The 16,609-nt window shown below is 42.6% G+C and overlaps 1 long non-coding RNA gene across 1 annotated transcript; it reads left to right on the forward strand.

Moving 5' to 3' along the window:
* The first annotated feature begins 296 nt into the window (after positions 1-296).
* On the forward strand, positions 297-8,310 carry LOC128314322 (uncharacterized). Its single transcript, XR_008295834.1, has 3 exons — positions 297-1,307; positions 4,169-4,295; positions 8,096-8,310. It is a non-coding gene; the product is annotated as an uncharacterized LOC128314322 (long non-coding RNA).
* Positions 8,311-16,609: the final 8,299 nt, after the last annotated feature.

Genomic DNA, 16,609 nt, shown 5'->3' on the forward strand with positions numbered 1-16,609 from the left:
AGGACCCTGGAGTCTTCCTGCAGAACCTCTCTTCTTGCTCCCATCCCTCCAGTGAGGACGTGGGGCTTTGGAGTCAGACCTGAGTTCAAGTCCTAGTTCTGCCACTTCAGCCTATGTGACTTGGGAGAAACTTTAACTTCTACAAGCTTCAGTTTCCTTACCTCAAGTGGTGGTAATATTATAACTTAGTTCAAAGGTGACACTAGAACTTAATGCACAGGTGGATTATGAGGATTAACATTTATTGTAACACCTGGCATAGAAGAATAATAAGCAGTGAATAAATAATGATTATTGCTAGAGTTGCTAGAGTCCGGCCACAGAGGCTTGTTATCAGGTCTGATTGCAGCGTAGGAGGGAGTGAGGTGCCTGTACCTCCTCATGCTGTGCTGTGGGGTGCCTTCAACTGGGGGGACACGTGCCACCTCTTGGTTCCGTTTGAACCCCGTTTCATCCCAGGGATTTTGAGACCTGAATCCACCCATGGCTTAGTCACTCCTGACCAAAGCAACTGTGTGATGTTGAGAGGAAGCAACAAACGTGAGATCAAGACAGAAAACAAGAGAGCATCTCTGTGTTGACAGGCTCTGGAAGCCAGGCTTTGCCGAGGTCGGGGCAAGTACAGAAGTCCCCCCCTGTTCTATCGGGGCTACATTCTAAGACCTGGAGTGACTGCCTGAAGCCATGCATAGTGCCGAACCTTACATACACTGTTTTTTCCTGTACACACATACCTGTAATAAAGCTTAACTTATAAAATGGGCACAGTAGATTAACAACAATTAATAATAAAACACAACTATTACAACGATAGGCTACAATAAAAGCCATATGGGGGCGCCTGCGTGGTTCAGTCGGTTAAGCGCCCCACTTCGGCTCAGATCATGATCTTGCTGTTCGTGGGTTCGAGCCCGGAGTTGGGCTCTGTGCTGACAGCTCGGAGCCTGGAGCTGTTTCGGATTCTGTGTCTCCCTGTCTCTCTGCCCCTCCCCCACTCAAAAATAAGCAAACATTTTAAAATAAATAAACAAATAAAATAAAACCTATATGACTACGGTCTCTCTCTGTCTCAAAATACTCCTACTATTCCTGGTCCTTCTTGCGGTGACGTGAGCTAATAGAACGTCCACGGAGACGCGGCGAGGTGAGTGCGCATGCGTGTGACCTGCGGCCCACCCCGGGAGCTTGACCTTCTGGCGCCCCGACGCAGGAGGAGCTTCTGCCTTCCGGAAGGCTCTGCCAAGTCGGCGGCGGGGACCTCCGCGGAGCCCGTTCGCTTCTGGAGGAAAGAGCCAGACTTCTCAAAGGTCAGTCTGTTCGACAGGTGGGACCCCAGGGCCTTGTGCATGTTCAGCAGAGAGAGCTGCCCAAAACGTGACTGCATCCCCGTTCTGGGTTGTGATCCTCCCACACTTGTGACATTGTGGGCCTGAGCCACACGGGTAATGGGGCTACCTGCTTGACACATTGTGAGGGAACCCACACAAAAGCTGAGGTCCCTTGATCGTGAAGGAATTCCATTCTAAAGGCCTTTTTTCCACTGGCGTTCAATGTGGAAGGGTGCGAGGGCGCCTCCTCGTAGGGCTTCAGTGAGGACAGGCATCGTCACCAAAGCTCGATGTCTTAGTGAATGTGACAGACGGGAAAGTGACTTTCACTTAGGGACATTATGCGTGACAGAATTAAATGGCCACGAAGAAAATGAAACCCACGTGCCAGTAACTTAAGGTATTGCTGTCAATTTTGAAGAGGCGAGATTTACAGAGCCTCCATCTGAGATGCAGGCCGGGAGGAGGAGCTGTGCACTGCACAAGGTTTTCGGGGTAACGTCCACTCCTTTGAAAGGAGTGCCAGGCCCTGAACAACCAAGATCCAGCACACGCATTTAGTCTCCCATCTGTAACCTTTCATCTCTTGTTTCCTGTCCTTCTCCCTCCAGCCCTGTTGAGTGCTATGCCATATCCAGAAGGCAGTCCAGTCCTTCACCTCTCTCATTGGTCCCGGCTGTTCCCCCTCTGTGGCCTGCTCTCCCTCCCCCGTCCATTACTTACTCACTCTCTGAGTCAGACTGAAGGCCCTGTCTCTTCGGCCAGGACATCCTGACCCCCTCAGGAGGACCTTCTTCCCTATTCACCTTGTACTTGGTCATTACCACCATTGTAACGTGAATCAATTTTTATTATAATCATTTCTATTTCTCCCCTGCCAGAGAGAGAAGCCTCTTCAACGCAGAGGTGATTTTGATTTCCTTTTTTGTCTCCCCAGTGCTTGTAACATAGATGCTTAAATACTGTTTGGTGAAAAACAATTTATAAAGTGCTTGGCAGTTTACAAGGCTTTTTCAAGTGCATTATTTCTACTGATTCTGGAAGTGATTCTGTTTTCTTGTTAGCAGTTATCATCATCCCACTGATTTTGCCCATGAGGAAGTGTGGGTTCACAGAGGGTCAGGAACTTGGCTGGAGCTGTTCAGCTGGGAGGTGGTCAAGCTGGGGCTTCACAGTTTGGGTCTACTGACCAGGAAGCAGTGAGGCAGAGGGGCAGCGGAAGAATGGAAGCCTCAACGGACTTCACGTTCATCAGATCTTTTGACTTACAGCCCTGACCAGAGAGCCAGGAGGCTGAGTGTTTAGGACCCACCACAGATTTCAGATTTGAACCGTGTTCTCATGTGTAAAACAACAGGGTTATACTGCATAAGGACTTCTCGGTTATCTTGTATTTTGTGGCCACTAATCTTTCTAATCCAGAGATTCCCAAATTTCCCTGATTCCTGCAGCCCTGCGGCCAAAAAAACAAAACAAAACAAAAAAAAGAAAACATAACAAAACACCTCACAATTGTCTTTATTCACTACTTAGGTCTAAACGACATAGTTCATGTGGTGTCCAACTGATACCTGTGTCCCCAACACCTTAATAGCCCACAGTGCCTCTGGAGTTTGCCGTGTCACCCCGGGGGTGCTTTGGTTCACAATTTGGGAATCACATATCTTTTTTTTTTAATTGTTTTTTTAATGTTTGTTTATTTTTGAGAGACAGAGCGTGAGTGGGGGAGGGGCAGACAGAGAGGGAGGCACAGAATCCCAAGGAGGCTCCAGGCTCTGAGCTGTCAACACAGAGCCCGACATGGGGCTCGAACCCATGAACTAACTGCAAGATCATGACCTGAGTTGAAGTCGGAAGCTCAACCGACTAAACCACCCAGATGCCCCTGGGAATCACATTTCTTTTTTTTTTTTTTTTTTTTAATTTTTTTTCAACGTTTTTTATTTATTTTTGGGACAGAGAGAGACAGAGCATGAGCGGGGAGGGGCAGAGAGAGAGGGAGACACAGAATCGGAAACAGGCTCCAGGCTCCGAGCCATCAGCCCAGAGCCCGACGCAGGGCTCGAACTCACGGACCGCGAGATCGTGACCTGGCTGAAGTCGGACGCTTAACCGACTGCGCCACCCAGGCGCCCCTTACATTTCTAATCAAAGAAGGCCTCTATTCTGGTAGAAATTTAAACTTTACTTTGTAGAGAAAAATGTTTACATCATCATTATTTATACAAACTTCAAAGACCTGGACGCTATAATAGTTTATTGAGGGTATATTTTAATGCCGTAGTTTTAAAACAGATAATTTGTTAATAATCTGAAACATTGAAAAGTACTGCTGAGAAGACAGTTTCCTGGCATCATTATAGAAATGGCACAAAATAAATTCTAATATTATCAGACCTGTAGCTCTTACATTTAAAAATAAAACTCATTCTATTAGAAAGTAAATTATAGTGATACTATCAACAACCACTTTTATAATAATCATTATAAATTCAAAAATTAAAAAAAAATCATCACCAGAAAACATTTATTAGTGAACCTTGCTGTTGAGAAGGCTGCAGTTTCATTTTACTGAGTAACATCTCTGTTCTTGGGATAAAGTTTAAAACAGCAACTAGACGAGCAGCTTTAAGTAAAAAGTGATTTTATTTTCAGGGTATCGTCATATGAAAGTTATTCTCGCATAGCTAAACTGCTGGAAATAGTTTTGTGAAAGTTTTTCGTTAAGTGTTTCACGTTGTCCATGCTCACAACCCAAACACTTGCAAACTCTGCATGAACTGTTGTAATGCTGGTTCAGCACATAAATTAATAAAATCCCGTTTCTTTGAAATCCCCAGCCACAAAACGTTTGTTGCAATGCCACTGCGAATAAATGGATATGGACGGGCCACCCCAAGGCTCTCCTGTTCCGGGATCATCTGCAAAGAGCAAACGTCTATTGAATTGTGTTTCTTGCTTATCCGGGTCAGTAGTTAGCAATACCCACATGTCCAACTGCATAGAGATTGAGCCTAGAGCAGCAGGAGGTGGTGAATGAAAACACAGAGACCAGAGGACAGTGGGGGAGGGGCAGAGCAACACTCAATAACCGGCAGGTGTGGTCTGCGGGACGTAGGAAGTAGCTGGTGGGCTAGAGGAGGAGAATTAGAAGAAATGATGCTCATCCAAGGTGATTTTGATGAGCCAGCCAAAAGGCCACAGATGGCTGCTCACAGTCAGTGTAATGACCAGAAAGAGCAGAAATTGTACACGTGGCACGTGGCTATGGGGACTGATGAATGAATTGTAGGTTTTACTTTTGATTTAGTTTTCACGAACTTTTCCTTTAATTAATTTTTTAAAGCTTGTAAGTTTTCAAAGTCTTCGAGCTTTTCATCATGGTGAAACGTAAATAACACGTGCCACTTTAACCATTCTTGAGTATACAGTTCGGGGGCATGAAGTACCTTCACACACTGCCGTATAACCCACCGCCATCATCCACCTCCGGAATTTTTTCATCTTCCCGAACTGAAACTCTGTCCTTTCAGTTCCTTTGTGTGTATACTTAGCAGTGAAATTGCTGACTCATACAGTAATTCTGTTTCTTTCTTTCCTTTCTTCTTTCGAGGAACTGCCATGCCATTTTCCACAGCGGCTACACCACTTCACGTGTCTCCCAGCCGTGTGGTAGGTGCTCCAATGTCACCGCATCCTCTCCAATACTTGTTACATCGTTGTTTTTGATAATAGCCATCCTGATGGCTGTGAAGTCGTGTCTCATTATGGTTTTGATTCGCATTTCCCTAGTAGCTAGTGATGTTAAGCATCTCTTCATGTGCTTCTTGGCCATTTGCAGATCTTCTTTGGAGAAGTACCTGTTCAATCCCTTGCCCATTTGTAGTTGGTTTTTCGGTTGTCGTTGTTGAGTTGTACGAGTTCTTTATATATTCTGGATATTAATCCCTTATCAGATTGATGATTCGCAAATAATTTCTCAGATTCCATGGGTTTCCTTTTCCACTCTGTTGATAATGTCCTCTGGTGCACAGAAGTTTTTTCTCTCTTTTTCTTTTATTGCCTGTGCTTTGGGTGTCAGAAAACTTTCAGTTTTTAATTTAAAAACATCATGCCTCAAGTTCCTGGGTAGCTCTATCGGTTAAGCGTCCAACTTCAGCTCAGGTCTTGATTTCGGGCTCTGTGCTGACAACTCAGAGCCTGGAGCCTGCTTCAGATTCGGTGTTTCCCTCTCTCTCTGCTCCTCCCCTATTCGCACTGTGTCTCTCTTTCTCTCAAAAATAAACATTAAGAAAAGATTTTTAATGTGAACTTTAAGATGCTGTAGGCTCATTTTAGACTATTGGACACTTTGATCTCTGGATCACAACTGCCTTTATACCCCACTCTTCTAAGAAATTCATACCTATATTCAAGTTAGTTTCCCCTCTACCTACCCGCTGCTGATGAGGGCAAGTTGCTCTAGGTGTGAAAGTTTAAGGCAGAAGCTCACACCTTCCTACCATCTCCTCAGGAGATTTGACAGAAGTCTTACCCTGTGAGGGTCCCCGTCTAGAGAAAGGCCTCCTCTTTAGGCTGAATCAGCTGAATTTCCTCCTGGTCATATTCTTTGCCTTCCTTCAGACTTTGGCTCTGGATAGACAGTCAAAGACACATCTCCCTTTAGGGTCTGCTTCCTTCATTCCTTATCTTCCAGGCATTTCTACTAAGAGCAAACTACCCCATCCCTGTGCTGCCTCTCGAGAATTAAAAGCTACTCCCAAGGTACATAGACCTTCTGCTGCCTCACAAGTGCACCGCTTCACCCGGATACTGGATAGGATGTGGCAGGAAAGTCAATAGTGATTATTGCTTGCCTCTGAAGGTCTCTAGATGGCTTGCAGCTCTCCCGGGCAGATGAGAAATATTTCCACTGAGGACAAGATAACCAGCCTGATGTGACCTACTTGCCAGTTAGGTCGCCAGCCTGATCAACAAGGCACTTCTGTTCAGACTCTCCCCCTGCTCGTCGGTAGGGCACAGACTTATGTCCACTCAAGAAAGCCGGGAACCAGGAGAGAAGTGACTTCACCCAGTGTGAGATGCCACGCTCTGTGTGATTATTAGACAGTGGTGATCCTGCCACATAAGCAGAAGTGGTGGCAATAGGAAACCTGGGGCAAGGAGGATGTGGGACCCTTGATCTGAAAGGTGTTCGTTGCGGTGTTTAGCGATACCAGGGAAGACTTATGATGGGAATGTACTAAAATAGATCTGTTATGGAACATCTGTGATTTGTAGATTTATTTTATTCCGGCAAAGCTTCTATGTAGTTAGCATGACGGTGACTAGGGGAGTTGGCGCCTATGAGGTTGGGAAATTTTCCTGTACCCTACAAGGTTCTTCTGACTGGTCTAAGAAATTGAATTGACGGAGACAGATGAACGGGAGAAAATCAAATCCGATTATGTGTGTATGAGGAGTCCACGTAAACGTGAGCGATCCAAAGACAATCAGGCAAAACAAGGCACATATGTCATTCTGAACTAGGGAGAAGGGGGTAGGGGCCTGCGGCTTCAGGGGGAAGAGGCGTAATTCACAGAAAGAATGGAAAGAGTAAATGTTTAGGAAACATGTTTGTGGGGCCATCCAGAAACAATGGGACATAGAAAGGACTTTGATCAAATAGGCCTTGCTAGGTTCCTCCCAGTCTGTCATACTTTCTTCATATTATACTGTAGTTGTCTGTGGTAGTGCCTTCCTTCCTGGAGCCAGCCAGTCCTCTATCTAAACAAATTTTTAGGTAGTTAGGGGAAAGGTCAAAGTTTCTTCCTGACTTCTCTGTTCTTAAAAATAATCAGCTCAGGGGTGCCTGGGTGGCTCAGTCAGTTAAGTGTCTGACTTCAGCTCAGGTCATGATCTTGCAGTCTGTGAGTTCGAGCCCCGCGTCGGGCTCTGTGCTGACAGCTCAGAGCCTGGAGCCTGCTTTGGATTCTCTGTCTCCTTCTCTCTCTCACTTGTGCTCTGTCTCTCCCTCTCTCTCTCTCAAAAATAAATGAACAAAAAAATTTTTTTAAATAATAATAATCAGGTTAGGAGTGCCTGGGTGGCTCAGTTGGTTGAGCGTCCATTTCTTGGTTTCGGCTAAGTTCACGATCCCAGGGTAATGGGATCGAGCCCTGTGTCGGGCTCTGTGCTGGGCATGGAGCCTTGTTGGGATTCTCTCTGTCTGCCTGTCTGTCTCTGCCCCTCTCCCCTGCTCACGCACTCTCTCTAAAATAAAACAAAAAAGTATTTAGCTTAAAATAATCCACATGCAAAGAGACACATTTTGGGCTGGCAGATTTTTGCTTCTTTACATGCCAGCCTAGTGAACCATCCATATTTCTGGTTGGAAGTTGCAGCCAAAATTCCATAAGTTAGCCATGCACATCTTTTATAAAGTATTACCTGCAAAATCTCTGCCCTCCTGTCTTTCCCCTGACTCTTACATCACCGTACCATGTCTCTTCTGCCTGTGTCTTTCTTGCAGTTTGTCCAGGAACTCTATGAAAATTCAGTTCATGTCCCTTTTCACTTTAATGAGAGTCAAGTCCCCTGGAGGGAAGGCAATAAGAAAAGCAGCCATTAGAAGTGTGGCATAGTGTGGCAGTTAGCCTTATGGTTACTACAAAGCAAAACAACAACAAATAAAAGAATTAATAATATTACATGCAAGTGAATCCACCAAGAGCTTTTGCTGCTTTTTACAGTATTTTTATTTTTTGTATTATTATTTTTTCCAACAGTTCGGCAAAGATCGTGTTATTATATCCGCTTTGCAGGTGGGGCTCAGAGAGGATAAATAAGATGATTCCACAGAACCTCTCCTGAACCCTCCCTTCCTTCCCACTCTCCACTGTTACCACCTGCCATGTGTGGTCACTGCTTCTCTGTTTTATATTTTATGTATTTACTTTTACTGAGGTGTTATTTACATGCAGTAAAACAATAAATCCTAAGTGTGCAGAGCAACATGTGTTTACATTTGTGTACATCTGGGTAACTGCCCCTCTGATGGAGATAAGAGAACAAATCCATCAGCACGGGAAGCTCCCCTCCATCTGTCTTCTGGTCTCCCACTGAACGTCACTTCTCTGACTTTGGTTTCTGTGGGTTAGTTTCTTCTCTTCTAGGATGTGGGGAGACTGGGAGGACACACTGTGTACTTTCTTTGCATCTGGCTTCTTTTGTTCAACATCATGTTTTTGAAATTCATCATGTCTCTGCCTGAGTAGAATTCCGCTGTATGAGTGTACCACAATTATTTTCTTTCTTTCTTTCTTTCTTTCTTTCTTTCTTTCTTTCTTTCTTTCTTTGATAGCTTATTTTTTTAAATTTAATTTATTTTTTAAATTTACATCCAAGTTAGCATCCAAGTGCAACAATGATTTCAGGAGTAGGTTCCTTAATGCCTCTTACCCATTTAGCCCATCCCCCCTCCCACACCCCCTCCAGTAACCCTCTGTTTGCTCTCCATATTTAAGAGTCTCTTCTGTTTTGTCCCCCTCCCTGTTTTTATATTATTTTTGCTTCCCTTCCTGTATGTTCATCTGTTTTGTATCTTGAAGTCCTTATATGAGTGAAGTCATGTGGTATTTGTCTTTCTCTGACTAATTTTGCTTAGCATAATACCCTATAGTTCCATCCATGTAGTTGCAAATGGCAAGGTTTCATTCTTTTTGATTGCCAAGTAATACTCCATTGGATATATGTACCACATCTTCTCTATCCATTCATCCATCAGTGGACATTTGGGCTCTTTCCATACTTTGGAAAGCTATTGTCGATAGTGCTGCTATAGACATTGGGGTGCACGTGCCCCTTCGAAACAGCACAGCTGTATCCCTTGGATAAATACCTAGTAGTGCAATTGCTGGGTCGTAGGGTAGTTCTATTTTTAATGTTTTGAGGAACCTCCGTACTGTTTTCCAGAGTGGCTGCACCAGCTTGCATTCCCACCAACAATGCAAAAGAGATCCCCTTTCTCTGGATCCTCGCCAACATCTGTTGTTGCCTGAGTTGTTAACGTTAGCCATTCTGACAGGTGTGAGGTGGTATGTTATTGTGGTTTTGATTTGTATTTCCCTGATGATGAATGATGTTGAGCATTTTTTCATGTGTCGGTTGGCCATCTGGATGTCTTCTTTGGAGAAGTGTCTATTCATGTCTTTTGCCCATTTCTTCACTGGATTATTTGTTTTTTTGGGTTCTGAGTTTCATAATTTCTTTATAGATTTTGGATACTAATCCTTTATGTGATATGTCATTTACAAATATCTTCTCCCATTCCATTGGTTGCCTTTTAGTTTTGCTGATTGTTTCCTTTGCCGTGCAGAAGGTTTTTACTTTGTTGAAGTCCCAAAAGTTCATTTTCGCTTTTTGTTTCCTGGATTCTCTATTCTGTTCCATTGATCTGAGTGTCTTGTTCTTGTACCAGTACCATACTGTCTTGATGATTACAGCTTTGGCATACAGGTTGAAGTCCGGGATTGTGATGCCTCCTGCTTTGGTTTTCTTTTTCAAGATTTCTTTGGCTATTCGGGGTCTTTTCTGGTTCCATACAAATTTTAGGATTGCTCTAGCTCTGTGAAGAATGCTGGTGTTATTTTGATAGGGACTGCAGTGAATATGTAGATTGTTTTGGATAGTATTGACATTTTAACAATATTTGTTCTTCCTATCCAGCAACATGGAATATTTTTCCATTTTTTTGTGTCTTCTTCAATTTCTTTCATAAGCTTTCTATAGTTTTCAATGTAGAGATTTTTCACCTCTTTGGTTAGATTTATTCCTAGGTATTTTATGGGTTTTGGTGTAATTGTAAATGGGATTGATTCCTTGATTTCTCTTCTGTTGCTCCATTGTTGGTGTATAGGAATGCAACCAAATTCTGTGCACTGATTTTATATCCTGTGACTTTGCTAAATTCATGGATCAGTTCTAGCAGTTTTTTGGTAGAATCGTTTGGGCTTTCCATATAGAGTATCATGTCATCCGTGAAGAGTGAAAGTTTGACCTCCTCCTGGCTGATTTGGATACCTTTTATTTCTTTGTGTTGTCTGATTGCAGAGGCTAAGACTTCCAATACTATGTTGAATAACAGTGGCGAGAGTGGACATCCCTGTCTTGTTCCTGACCTTAGGGAGAAAGCTCAGTTTTTCCCCATTGAGGATGATATTAGTGTTGGGTCATTTGTATATGCCTTTTATGATCTTGAGGTATGCTCCTTCTATCCCTACTTTCTTGAGGGTTTTTTTTTATCAAGAAAGGATGCTGTATTTTGTCAATGCTTTCTCTGCATCTATTGAGAGGATCATGTGGTTCGTGTCCTTTCTTTTATTGATGTGATGAATCACATTGATTGTTTTGCGGATATTGAACCAGCCCTGCATCCCAGGTATAAATCCCACTTGCTTGTGGTGACTAATTTTTTTTAATGTATTGTTAGATCTGGTTGGCTAATATCTTATTGAGGATTTTTATATCTATGTTCGTCAGGGAAATTGGTCCATAGTTCTCCTTTTTAGTGGGGTCTTTGTCTGGTTTTGGAATCAAGGTAATGCTGGCTTCGTAAAAAGAGTTTGGAAGTTTTCCTTCCATTTCTATTTTTTGGAACAACTTCAAGAGAATAGGTGTTAACTCTTCCCTAAATGTTTGGTAGAATTCCCCTGGAAAGCCATCTGGCCCTGGACTCTGTTTTTTGGTAGATTTTTGATTACTAATTTGATTTCTTTACTGGTTATGGGTCTGTTCACATTTTCTATTTCTTCCTGTTTCAGTTTTAGTAATTTGTATGTTTCTAGGAATTTGTCCATTTCTTCCAGATTGCCCATTTTATTGGTGTATAATTGCATAATTTTCTCTTATTATTGTTTTCATTTCTGCTGTGTTGGTTGTGATCTTTCCTCTTTCATTCTCGATTTTATTTATTTGGGTCCTTTCCTTTTTCTTTTTGATCAAGCTGGCTGGTGGTTTTTCAATTTTGTTAATTCTTTCAAAGAACCAGCGCCTGGTTTCGTCAGTCTGTCCTACTGTTTGTTTGTTAGTTTGTTTTTGGTTTTGATAGCATTGATTTCTGCTCTAATCTTTATTATTTCCTGTCTTCTGCTGGTTTTGGGTTTTATTTGCTGTTATGTTTCCAGCTCTTTAAGGTGTAAAGTGAGGTTGTGTATCTGAGACCTTTCTTCCTTCTTTAGGAAGGCCTGGATTGCTATATACTTCCCTCATATGACCACTTTGCTGTATCCCAGAGGTTTTGGGCTGTGGTGTTACCATTTTCATTGGCTTCCATGTACTTTTAAATTTCCCCTTTAACTTGTTGGTTAGCACATTCATGCTTTGGTAGAATGTTCTTTAGTCTCCAAGTATTTGTTACCTTTCCAAATTTTTTCTTGTGGTTGATTTCGAGTTTCATAGCATTGTGGTCTGAAAATACGCAGGCGTGTATGCTCATGTGGGGGGGGGGTGAAAATGGCGTCACCCAGCTACCCAGTCTGTAGTATCGGAACTCTGTCCTCCCTGATCAGCAGTCACACACCCACCCTTCATCTCCGGCTTCCTATACTACCCGGTTTTACGCTGCCCAGCAGGTTGCCAGGCGGCACCTCCCTCCTGAGTTTTATTTCAGATGCGGCTGTGTTTCTTGACCCCTCACTTCTGAGGGACTGCGGCTGTGACCCGCTCGGATCCTCTGGGGGAGGGTCTCGCTGAGCAATGGCCGGCTGCCGGCTGCACCCAGGAATGGTCGCAGGATCGTGCTGGTGCCGATGCCCAGAGACTGAGGCTGGGTGCCAGCTTGCCCCAGAAAAAGCTCACACAGTCGTGTAGCAGCAGCGTTTTGGGAATTATGGAAAATCACAACACACATCTGGCACCAGGCTTCACCCTTAATGGCCTTGTTCCAGCACCTGAAAATCTGATCTCTGAAGGGTTCCGCTGGCACATTTGCCTGTGGGGTGGCCACACAGCCTCTACCGAATGTCCTCCCAGCAGGGGAACCGCCTCTCCCCATGTGACCTGAGGACCCCCCAGACTTCACCCTGCTCCTGGGGATTCGCCTTTCCCACCAGAGCACGGCCACATATGGAGCTGCGGAGTTTCAGGCTCTGCGGTCTCCCTGTTTATAGAGTCTTAATGGAATTTAAACCCTCTCCGTTCTCCTTTCTCCCTTTTTAGTTAAGTCCCTGCGGCTATTTCCGCTTTTCCACTTTCTCTCCGGCTGTTTTGTCGGGGGGGGGGATGGTGGTGCTTTTCCTGTACTCCCCCCCACTCCCATCTCTGTCCTCTCTCCCCACACAAAGCTCCCTGCCCTCCGTGGCTTCTCTCTCCCCCAGTTCACCACTCTGCGCTGTGTACCTGCTGAATTCTGTGGTTCAGGTTGTGCAGACTGTTGTCTTAATCCTCCACTCAGTTTTCTAGGTGTGCAGGATGGTTTAGTGTGGGTCTGGCCGTATTTCATGGACGCGAGACACACAAAAAAACTTCTGTGCTGTTCCGCCATCTTGGCTCCTCCTGCTTTTTACAGTATTTTTAGGAAAAGAAAACAAAATAAGTATGGTGCTATATGTATGTGTGTGTATATGTGTGTGTGTGTGTGTGTGTGTGTGTGTGTATGTATGTGTGTATATATATATACATATATATATACACACATACATACATATTTTTCCCCCCAAAGTCACACTCTTAAAAGCTAACTAAGCAGTTTGAGCTTAGATATTTTTTGGAAGACTGTAGAGTAACAAAGAACAAAGTAACAAAGAAACTCTTCATAGAAGCAGTCTGCTGACTTCCAGATTCCATGCCCCTGAGTATACAATTACTTTTAAATATGCCTCAGTCTTCAAGTTAGCATGTTGATACGGCCGGAGTTTGAACACACTGATTGCTGTGCCATGCTGTCTGCAGGTTTATGACCTACTCATCTTTGAGAATTTTCTTTATTCAAGTCACTTGGTTTTCCTGAAACATTGTTTTGCTGCCTAATAGTAGATCAGCATCATCTTTTTTCTTCTTTTTTTCCTTCAAAAAATAGCAGAGGAAATGAAATTAGTATTTTAAGGTTGGTTTTATTTGCCCATACGTAAGCATATATGTTGTTTGATCAAAAAATGCATTACTAATGGATGCCTGGGTGGCTCAGTCAGTTAAGCGTCTGACTTCGGCTCAGGTCATGATCTCATGATTTGTGAGTTCAAGCCCTGCCTAGGGCTCTGTGCTGACAGCTCAGAGCCTGGAGCCTGCTTCAGATTCTGTGTCTCCCTCTCTCTCTGCCCGTCCTGTGCTCGCACTCTCTCTCTCTCTCAAAAATGAATAAACATTAAAAAATGAATTATTTAAGTAAAAACTATAGAGATCTGCTTCATCTTGTCTAGTTTTAAATTCAGAAGTAGCAACTCCATAGCAATTCAATTTATTTCTATTTTATGATACCATACTGGGTTAGTCTTTTTTTTTTTTTTTTTTTTTTTTTGGTAAAATTGACAATGTCTGGGAGTTGCTTTAAAATTACATATCAGGTTAATCTTTTTTTTTAATATTTATTTATTTTGAGAGCAACAGAAACAGAGCATGAGCAGGGGAAGGGCAGAGAGAGAGAGGGAGGCACAGAATCTGAAAACAGGCTCCAGGCTCTGAGGTGTCAGCATAGAGCCTGACATGGGGCTTGAACTGGGAACAGCGAGATCATGACCTGAGCCAAAGTCAGACACATAACTGACAGAGCCACCCAGGCATCCCACATAGCAGGTTAATCTTAAAGAACCTAACAGCTTTCATTCAGTTTAGACCAGAATATCACAAATCTCTATGTAGTATAATGCCTGCTATTCAAATAAAAGCCAGTTGTTGTAATGTAATGACACCTACAAATACTAAAGGCATACCCATGGATGTTAAGTTGAAATATAGAGACCAGTATTCCTACTTATTATTTTAGGGCAGAAATATCCCAGTTACACTGATTGCAAAATAAAATAAGGAACTTCATGGTGGAGTGGGATTTGGTAATCACACAGATTATAATTCCAGCCTTTAATATATAAACTGCATGACTTTGGCTAGATTATGTATTCTCCCAGAGTTTGAATTTCCTTGTCTGTAAAATAGAGATTAACATCTACATATTATGGTTGATGCAACGATCAAAGAGAATAAACACAAATGCCATGGGCAGTGCCTGGTCCTTACAGCAGGTGGCATTTAACAAATGTTAGGCCCCTTCCTGCCTTTCTGCCTTTCCTTTGCTTGCACTACACAATTGGAAATATGCAGCTATCAAGAGTAGTCTTGTGGGAATGCAAGCTGGTGCAGCCACTCTGGAAAACAGTGTGGAGTTTCCTCAAAAACTCAAAATAGAACTACCCTACGACCCAGCAATTGCACTACTAGGCATTTATCCAAGGGATACAGGTGTGCTGCTTTGAAGGGGCACATGCACCCCCATGTTTAGGGCAGCACTATCAACAGTAGCCAAAGTATGGAAGGAGCCCAAATGTCCGTCGATGGATGAATGGATGAAGAAGATGTGGTATATATATACAATGGAGTATTACTTGGCAATCAAAAAGAATGAAATCTTGCCATTTGCAACTACGTGGATGGAACTAGAGAGAATTATGCTAAGTGAAATTAGTCAGAGAAAGACAAAAATCATGACTTCACTCATATGAGGACTTTAAGAGACAAAACAGATGAACATAAAGGAAGGGAAACAAAAATAATATAAAAACAGGGGGACAAAACATAAGAGACTCTTAAATATGGAGAACAAACTGAAGATTACTGGAGGGGTTGTGGGAGGGGGGATGGGCTAAATGGGTAAGGCGCACTAAGGAATCTACTCCTGAAATCATTGTTGCACTATATGCCAACTAATTTGGATGTAAATTAAAAAAAAATAAAAAATTAAATTAAAAAAAAAAAAAGAGTAGTCTTGGAAGACACTGAATTGGAAACTTTTGTAAAAAAGGAGATGGGAAGAATGCCTGGCTGGCTCAGTTGGTTAAGCATCTGACTTCGGCTCAGGTCATGATCTCATGATTTGTGAGTTCAAGCCCCGTGTTGGGCTCTGTGCGGACAGCTCAGAGCCTAGAGCCTGCTTCAGATTCTGTGTCTTCCCCTCTCTCTGTCCTCCCCTGCTCGCAGTCTGTCTCTCTTAAGAAAAAAAAAGTAGTAATAATAAAGGAGATGGGAAAGTTGTCAGTTTTGCATCATGAGGATTTGTTGGCATATACTTGGGGTTTTATGCCCATGAGATATTTTTAGAACTTTAATAGCTTTAAGAGAACAGTTCAGATGCTATCTTATTCCTCTAGTATAGAACTTTATTTTCTTTTCTGAGATTTGTGAATGGTACCTTTTATAAAAATAATGGAATTTTTTCCCTAGAGTCTGGACTGTTCTAATAGTTACAAAATAATATTTGACCAACATGAGGATTATACACTGAAAATTTTTCTGGGTTTATGTAATGGGCTTTTTTTTTTTTTTTAGGAAGAGGGAGGAAGTACTTTAATATTCTATAAAATAGAATAGAAAATGGCGATTACTCACTGCGTATGCCTATCACATTATAATATATTTATATACTTATCTGTTTCCTATTTTAGAGTGTAAGTTACTCAAGAACAGAGACTGTGTCATATGTTCCCTGTATCCTTGGTGCCTAGCTAAGCACAGAGCACACAGTAGGTGCTTAATAAATTATCTTTAAAAATGTACAAGAGTAAATCTTGCTAGATATAAAAATATGTATGAGTACAATCTATTGATTGACAAGGCCAGGACCTCAAAATTCAGTCTCCAAATGTCAAAACCTTACCCATCTTTCAAGGCCTAGCCCAGGAGCAAAGTGACTTCTTCTTGGTCATGCCTTAATCCTTCCACAACCCAGAGAGATAAGCCTACTCACATTTGCATTCTTGTAGCACTTTGTAGCTCTTCTCTTTGAACATTTATCACTTTCTGCCTCATGTTATAAGCTGTTCAGTGATTTAGGGATGAATTAACTCCAGCCTATTCATGGTTGTATCATCCTTAAGTGTCTCACAGTGCTAACACACTTAGTGGGTCCTCATCAAATGCTGGTTGAATTCGTCCCTTATTTAACAGCTGAACTCTGAAATGTTTTTTAAATAGCTTCAAAACCCTTGTGGAAACAGGTATATTTGTAACAGAATGAACATAGAAAAATACTGAATTTCATATAATAGAAGGAAACTCCCTGGATTTGCATCCGCTCTGTCGATTATTTGCTGCTG

The sequence above is a fragment of the Acinonyx jubatus genome, chromosome B1, assembly GCF_027475565.1.
Source record: "Acinonyx jubatus isolate Ajub_Pintada_27869175 chromosome B1, VMU_Ajub_asm_v1.0, whole genome shotgun sequence".
Taxonomy (NCBI): Eukaryota; Metazoa; Chordata; class Mammalia; order Carnivora; family Felidae; genus Acinonyx; species Acinonyx jubatus.